At 34.2% G+C, this 8,482-nt stretch overlaps 1 long non-coding RNA gene across 1 annotated transcript; it reads right to left on the bottom strand.

The window, feature by feature from the left end:
* Positions 1-1,990: 1,990 nt before the first annotated feature.
* On the bottom strand, positions 1,991-3,235 carry LOC113062739 (uncharacterized). The gene is made up of 4 exons (XR_003278578.1): positions 3,211-3,235; positions 2,756-2,811; positions 2,239-2,341; positions 1,991-2,170 (listed from the first exon to the last, which is right to left on the bottom strand). It is a non-coding gene; the product is annotated as an uncharacterized LOC113062739 (long non-coding RNA).
* Positions 3,236-8,482: the final 5,247 nt, after the last annotated feature.

The following is an 8,482-nucleotide window of genomic DNA, read 5'->3' as shown; positions in this document are numbered from 1 at the left end:
TATATATATATATATATATATATATATATATATATATATATATATAGTAATATTTAATGGGTCAGGCTATATGCATTGTGAGGACCAAACCAAATCTACAGGGGTAAAGGGAAAGGGAAAGAGTTTTCCAGCAGAAAAGCCTCTTAGGCATAGATCCAGGGTTTTGATATGGGAAACATAAAGGTTAAGTTTAATGTGCAGTCTGAACACTCTCATTCCTGACACTCCTCTTCTCTGTTGAGATGATAGACTGGGGTCAGCGGGGTGAATGAATCACAGGATTTCTTCAGGCTTGGGAAATGGTTGCACTCTGTGTCATCTTTGCTGACTAACCAAGAAACCCAGAACATGAAAATGTACAAATTCAAGATCAGAGCAGCATCAGAATACCTACAAACCAAAAATGAACTGATCATGGTTTCATATATATCTCCAGCTTAACTATATTTGTTCTTGTTAAATCTTAAATAATGCTGTGTTTACCTTTAAATAGTTTAGTTTTCTATTCTCAGTTTACTCAAGTGTGATGAATCATGAAGTGACCATCATGATTATTATTCAAACCCCTTTCACCATGCACATAACATTAATTTATTTATTTAAATCACAGCATTCTATATTTATGCGTGTATGTTTGTATGCTTGGTATGTAAAGTCATCTACTTTTGCCATAATTTATTTAAATATATCTAAAACTTGTGTTTATATCTTTCCAATATACTGTTACTAAAGATAAGTTAAATGCTTGCAAATGACTTGGTGACTGGCAGTTCTTAAAATATGAATTCCCAAGGTAGGAAAAATCTATTTTTTTGCTGCTCTGGTGGATGGAAAAAGTAGCTGTAATTATTCGCCAAGGTGTGACTACACACCCCAGCCATGGAAAATTAGCAACCTGCTTTAAACCCCAAAATAAATGTCAAAATATGACCTATGTTTTTGGAAAGATACTTTAGATTAGAGCCACATTTAAAATATATCAAACAAAATATTCTCATCGATCATGAATGTCACGCACTATGCTGTTTTTACAGCCCGTTCACACAGAACTTGTTTTTACAGCATCATTTTAATTATATACTCTCAGAGTAAGTAATAGATTTGGATCTGTGAAGTATGTTACATTTGTAACTTAAGTCCAATTTGGACATATCACATCAACTATTTAATGTGACTTACTGCATTAGTTGTGTTGCTTCTCTAACATTCACATTTTTTTTTTTTATTCCACCTAGTGGAACAGTAGAAAGAACTTTCATTTTTTGAGAATTATCCTTTTAAGGACACTACCTTTCTGCGTGTAAAAGCTTCATATGCCCTACATCATAACTTTGTGGTGATTTTGTGGTCATTTGTGGTCAGATGTAAGAGTCACAACTGAACTTGTTTATCGACATTCATTTTTCACAGACTAAGAATATGCTAGTTAAGTTTCAGCCATGCCACATTATCGACTAGCACATAAGTAGAAAAATTGCAGTGTGAATATGCATGTGATAAACAAATTTAGGGAACTTCAGATGAACAGCATCAGAGTCTTACAAGCTTATCTGATAAGATGTGCAGGAAAGGAGGAATGTTTGATTATAAGAGGACTGGGATGATATTAGGTTACAGTTTTACCAATCTATTTTTGTTGACATATTAAACCTAAATGTAATGTCACTCTGGAAATACCCTGCAGATTATGTAATATATTCTCTTTTTGAGGTTTTAGCACACTTTCTGGTTTACTGGTTGTTCAAAATGAACTGTGAAAGCATTTTCTAAATTCCCAGATTAGTCACAACATAAAGAAGAGCTTCTAACAGTGATTCAGAGCTTTTCTTTTTTTTGATCTAACAACCAAATGTCTCCATTTCCAAGAACGCTTCAGTCCCTATAGGCCTTAACTAACATGAATATTCATGTAATAAAGGCATCCACACGTGGCTGTTAATTTTTTGTGCACACTCATTAAAAGGAAACTGCCTGTATTTAGAGCTTTCAGACAGAATGTTTCTTTCATTCAGCTGTGCATTATCAGTTACATTTAAATGTGCCATCAACAGCAGCACGGATTACATTGATAATGAACTGTTTACTGGTGTTACAGTGACATCTAGCGGAAGGGAGAGTTGTGTTTGACTTAATGATTAACAGTTGAGAGATGGGAGGACAGAAAAAAAAGCTGTAAGGAATGGAATCAGTTCAGTTCTCATCGAAATACGATATGTATGACTTCTTTCAATTTTGTACCTTTCTTTCTGGTGACAGATTTTAAAATCCCTAGTATTATGCATTTTTTATAGGTCATATCACACATTCAAATAGTGCTACTTGAATGGCAACAGGAGCTGATCTGAAAACAACAACAAAAATGAACTAATGTCACAATGAAATAATCATATTTAACATTTACTACAGTACAACTAGGAAAAATGAGAGAGAGAGAGAAAAATTGTAAGCATGTTAACAGTGTACATGCTATAATGACAAATTATTTCTGCCAATACATTGTAAAATGTTTTTTATAGCAAGTATTATATAAATTGTATATGACAGACAAATGCCACTACTTTAAGCAATCATATACCCAGTGCCTAAAGTTGCTAGATACCTATCTAGCTAGAACAAGTGAGTGTCCAGTTACATCAGTTAACTTTAGCATTCCACGTATTAGCTATCATTTCAACATGCACAGCAGCACTTTCCACCTAGGAAAAACTCAGAAGTGACCTCAAAGTTAGTTGATAAATGGCTGGTAAAGACTTACCCCCAAGAATAAGAATTTCCTGCGGGCAGTATCTTCATCTGTCCATGTCTGCTTCTCTAGTCAGGAAAATAAAGTGAAAAAACTATAAAAATCTGGGAAACTGGTATGATTTCTACTGATACCATGTGTTACTGTAACATGGGTGCTGATGAGACGGGCTGATAAATGTGCGTGATTTTATTAGACAGTGACGTGGCCTTTACATGCATTGGGTCAAACAATGACAAACAGGTATATAGAGGGCAAAACACGAGATTAATCCTGAAACAGGCAGAGATAAATCTACAGCAAAGGTAATCCAACAGGGCAAGGCAAAGGGAGATAATCCAGGGACACAGGCAGGAATCAGGTTACAATGAGACAAGACTAGACTAAGACAACACAATATGGCTCTTAATCACAGCTAACACTGGGAAAGTGAGAAATGCAGAATAACACTTGAGAACGCCGCTTACATTAGGAGAGAGTAAAACACTAAACAATACTCAACAGTTGAAACTGATCTAAGTGAGGGTTATATAGTGAATGTGTGATGGGTTACAGCTGTGTGCAATCAGTGCACATACAGTTGTGTGTGTGTAATCAGTGTGTTCAGCTGTATGTGTGTAATTAGTGCAATGAATGATGGGAACTGTAGTCCGGGATAACGTGCAACAGTTAGTGTGGTGCAAAAGTCCATATAGTGAGCGGGTGACCTCTGGTGGTGAGTGAATGGAAGTTCATAGACCAGATCATAACTTGGCTCTGATTGGCTCTGAATGTAGTGCGCTTAAAAGAAAACCTTTTGACTGGCAATGACAAGAAAAAAATATGAAATATTTACAGAAAGGAACAAAATAAATAGGCTCCAAAATCTACACAGATATATGCTTTAAGAAGCTGGAAAAATAAAGATATAACAATGAATGTTATATTTAATTTAACAGCTCAAACATTGCAGAAGTAATACTCCAGTGGTTTCTTCCAAGTCCTCTAAAGAAACACAAATACTCTATATGATTTAATATTTTTAATTACATTTTAGGTTTTATTCATGTCCATCAATGTATGCACATGCATGTGCACACACCAGAACTAGTAAATTGAAGATTAGACATGCACGCATGTTGCATAAGTACGCCTGAGCTTCAAAAGCCAATGAGGCTTGTTTTCATGCATTACATAGAGAAAAGTAGGGATGTACTGGAGGCTAAACACACCTAAACCCTGTTTACACATCTCCCAAAATTCGGAAATAGCGTTTACCCACCTCCAAAGTGCGTTTATCCACCTCTAAATTGAGTTTATCCACCTCTAAATTGCCTAGAGTTTCTATGACATTTTAGTCTTTCATATTGCGCTGCAACTTGTCAGTGTTAACCAATTGCTTGTGGTGTTGCCAGTAGTAGTGGGAGGTTTGGATCATTTTACTGACTCAGATCTTTTTTGAGTCTCATTCAGCAAAATGAACTAATCTTTTATCTTCCGTCTCTATGGGACTGACAGGAAGAATAAAAGACTCGGGCCTCATCTGTCGATTCAGAACCCATATGTTGTGTAATGCGCATGTGCAGTCAACACAAAATGAACGAATCACTCTCTGAGACAACTGAGTCATATTAAAGATTCGTTCAAAATGAACGACACGCAACAGACTGCATCAAGATTCAAAAATTGAATATCCGGCAATTAATAATGATAATAGTAATAATAATAATAAAAATAATAATAATAATAATAATAATAATAATAATAAAAATAATAACGTTCGTTATTTTGAATAGAAATCATCACTCATACAGCAGCCATTCAACTCATCTCCGGTTTATTTGTGTTCACATACAATATCCACGATCTGCCAGGGCTAAAGTCCAATGGTGCGCACATTTGAATAGATAATAATTGTATGACATGTTTGTAAAATATTTCATCATACAGAATAACATTTCTATTTTATTTTACACTGATTTATGCGATCTGAAGAGCTCAAATAGCTAACAGAGCTAGCGATTACTCTCCTCTTATTGATTCGCGTTAGCTATGACATCAGTGCAATATCATTAGTTTGTAAAGCTGTCAATCATCTCTCGTCAACCACGTGACCAAAAGGATGTCCTTCTGCAATGAAGCTGTCTGTGTCATTGCAGTCTGTGTCATTGATAAAGTATATGAAAGACAAAAGTAAAAATAAAAAATTGATTCCAGCTTGTTAAATGTGAATATTTTCTAGTTTCTTCTCTCCTCTATGGCAGTCAACTGAATATCTTTGAGTTGTGGACAAAATGAGACATTTGAGGACCATTCCTGGGCATTTGGGGAAATTTTTCTGACATATTATAGACCTAACAACTAACCGATTAATTGAGAAAATATTCAACAGATTAATCGACTATGAAAATAATCCCAAATCCGTAATCATTACGTACAAGTGCATTGCATTGGAACCCCTGGATATAAGCCTCCCTCTCTATTCATCTTTTTTTTTTAATTGTTCTCTCTGTTTTTCATTTATATTCATGATTTCAACCTTATTATTCCTTCTTGAGTCTCTTTAACAAGAACTTAGATTCATGTATGAATTGAATAATGATTGTGTGACCTATATGAGGGAACACCAGTGATACCCTTGGTAGTAATATCAAATGATAGCCTATATCGATATCATCAGGATACACATACACCAGTAGGCAGTGGCCCACCTTACCCAGAATTTATAGTTTACCCACCTCTTTTTTTACCACTACACCTCTGGAGAAAAGCTCTAAAAACTGATAGATGTACTTATTTTTTCATCAATCTTAGAAGAAAACTAACAAAACACCAGTCATTTTTTTAAAACCGTGGCTAAATTAACAAAACATAAGGCATCAACAGATGCAGACAATCCACAACATCACAGCAGTAATGACTTTATTAACTTCTTTACTTACAATAATATTACACATAAAATTCTAACCTAACCATGCAGCTGATAGCTACATTAAATTCACTATAGATCCCCCGAGGAACAATTCCACTTGTTACACAGATATATATATATATATATATATATATATATATATATATATATATATATATATATATATATATATATATATATATATTTATATATATATATATATATATATATATATATATATATATATATATATATATATATATATATATATATATATATATATATGCTATAGGAGAGGAAGAATTGTATAAACTTGTCAAATAGTCAAAACTTACAGCATATATGGCAGACCATATTCCAACTAACCTGCTAAAAGTGGTGTTTCCAGAAGTCATAGATCCTCTTCTGAATAGTATTAATACACGAATATCATTAGGATATGTCTCCATAACCTTCAAATTGGCTCTTATCATTAGAAACAAAAACACAACTTGATCTTAGAGAATTAGTTAATTACACACTGATCTCAAATCTCTATTTTGTGTGCTAAAAATAAAATAAAATAAATAAATACAAATACAAATAAAAAAACAAAAACAGAAAAGGCAGTATCCTCTCGGCTATGTTCCTTCTTAGAGAGAAATGGAATCTCTGAGGATTTCTGGTCAGGATTTAGACTGTATCACTGAAACTCTCATCAGAGTTACAAAAGACCTGCTCTTATCATCTGATCGTGGTTGTATCTCTCTGTTAGTGCTACTGGTTCTTAGTTCTGCGTTTGACACTATTGACCACAATATACTTTTGAGTACAAAATTATGTTGTCATGGTTCAAATCTTACTTATCTGACCATCATCAATTTGTAGCAGCGAATGACGAGGTATCATATCGATAAAACAAGTACAGAACAGTATCTAGTACCGCTAGGCTCAATGCAAGTAGTGTTACTTTTCATGCTTTACATCTTACCCATGGGAAAGTACAAGAAACATGGTGTTAGCTTTCACTGTTATGCAGATGATACTCAGCTCTATATTTCTTTGTGGCCCATTAACATATGCCAATTCGCATACAAACATGAAACATGCCAACTAACGAAATGCATAGATGAAATATATATATTTGAAGATCGAGGTAAATTGTACTTAATTTGTGTACCGGGAAATATACAATTATCTTCTGTTGCTTACGAAGGGCAGAACTAAATGGAAAAAAATTATATTTCAACAAAATAAGACAAAATAGTTGTGTTTGAGTCCCTCAAATGTCCTCAGTGTGATAAGATGTATCTCAAAATCATAAAGTCACTGCTGGAAAGGGTTCAAATATGCAAAGATGCTTGAAAACTGAAGAATCTGCAGGACCTTAAAGATTTTTCTGAAGAACGCTGCTCAGTTTAACTGTTCAGAACAAACAAGGGACTCATGCACAACCATCACAAAACAGAAAGACAGTCGAGGATCATCAGGTAACAGAACACAGTAATAAGTGGGGTGGGGTTGAGTGGGGTTATTTTAATAATTTCAGCATTTTTTTTTTTTGTTTTTGTCTTGTGGACTAAACGTTAATATCTTTTATGTACAATATCTTACTCAGGACAGTAGTTAATAAAATATAACATGCATTTAGTATGATCTCTCTTATTTTTTTGAAAATTACTCGCATTTTCACAGATTCTGCAAAGGGTGCCCAAACTTTCTAGTAATGTAGAACATTATAAGAACATTGTCTAACATTTGATGGCTGCTCTATTAATTATTTATCATCAGTTAGGAACCTGTGTGTGCAATAGGTTTATAGAAATCTTTCCTTTGAAAACCATTTTTCTAGCATTTGTAAAACCACATATTTTCATCTTAAAAATGTATCTAAATTACGACCTATGCAGAAATGTTAACTCGTGTTCATGACCTCAAGGTTACATTTTCGTAATGCTTTACACATAGAAGAACTCTGTCCTGTTGTTTGATCAAGCTCAAAATTAAATGTCAACATTTTTGTCAGATTAATGTGTGATTACCTACAGATACCAAAGGGTCATAGCAATTAATAATGTCCGGAGAGGGTTAATGTAGTTATGTCTGTTTTTGTTTATGTATCTATTTCCTCTTAAACTATCCACCTCCCCCGGCTTCACTTGTCTAGATATGCTACATTATTTTATAATGTCTTATATGCTCACAGAACTTTTTTGACAGTTGTCATGACTGAAATATACATATCACTGATCTGTGTAAATCTCTGCTCTCTTCTTTCTCTCCTCACATGAAGGCTGATGTCTTCAAGCTTCTCCAATTCAACCAACCTACCACTTGCCCTCTTGACCTTATTGCTTATCTTCTATGAGTTATCTCTCCTACACTCACCTGCAGTGGCAGACACCATCAATCCATCACTCCTCACTATGCTTTTCCTCGCCACATTCAAGCGAGCAGAAGAACCTACACTTAACCCCACACTAGTGGAAAATTACTGGCCAGTTTATCTCCTCCCATTCCCATTGACTTGAAGTGACCTTAAATGTGCATCCATGAGCTTCCAACATGACAACTGCATGCTGTATTGTAGCTAAGCTTATTTTATCAGTGATATTGCTCTCTACTTAACCAAAAAATAATAAAAGCAGAGAAAACTTCAAATTCAAAATTCAGTTATCTCTTTGTTATAAATCTTGTATCAAATGCCTAGTGCTCTTGATAACAAGACAGGAGTATGCTACCTTCCTGCAAATATGATTCATAAAAATATAATAATGAAAATGGCAACCCCACTTCTCTAGGTATTAAAATATACAAATACAACCCTTGTGTTGTTTTGCTTAATGTAACTGCAATGTCTTTGCATGCTA

Source organism: Carassius auratus, chromosome 45, assembly GCF_003368295.1.
Source record: "Carassius auratus strain Wakin chromosome 45, ASM336829v1, whole genome shotgun sequence".
Classification (NCBI taxonomy): domain Eukaryota; kingdom Metazoa; phylum Chordata; class Actinopteri; order Cypriniformes; family Cyprinidae; genus Carassius; species Carassius auratus.
This window is presented reverse-complemented; position numbering and strand designations above follow the sequence as displayed.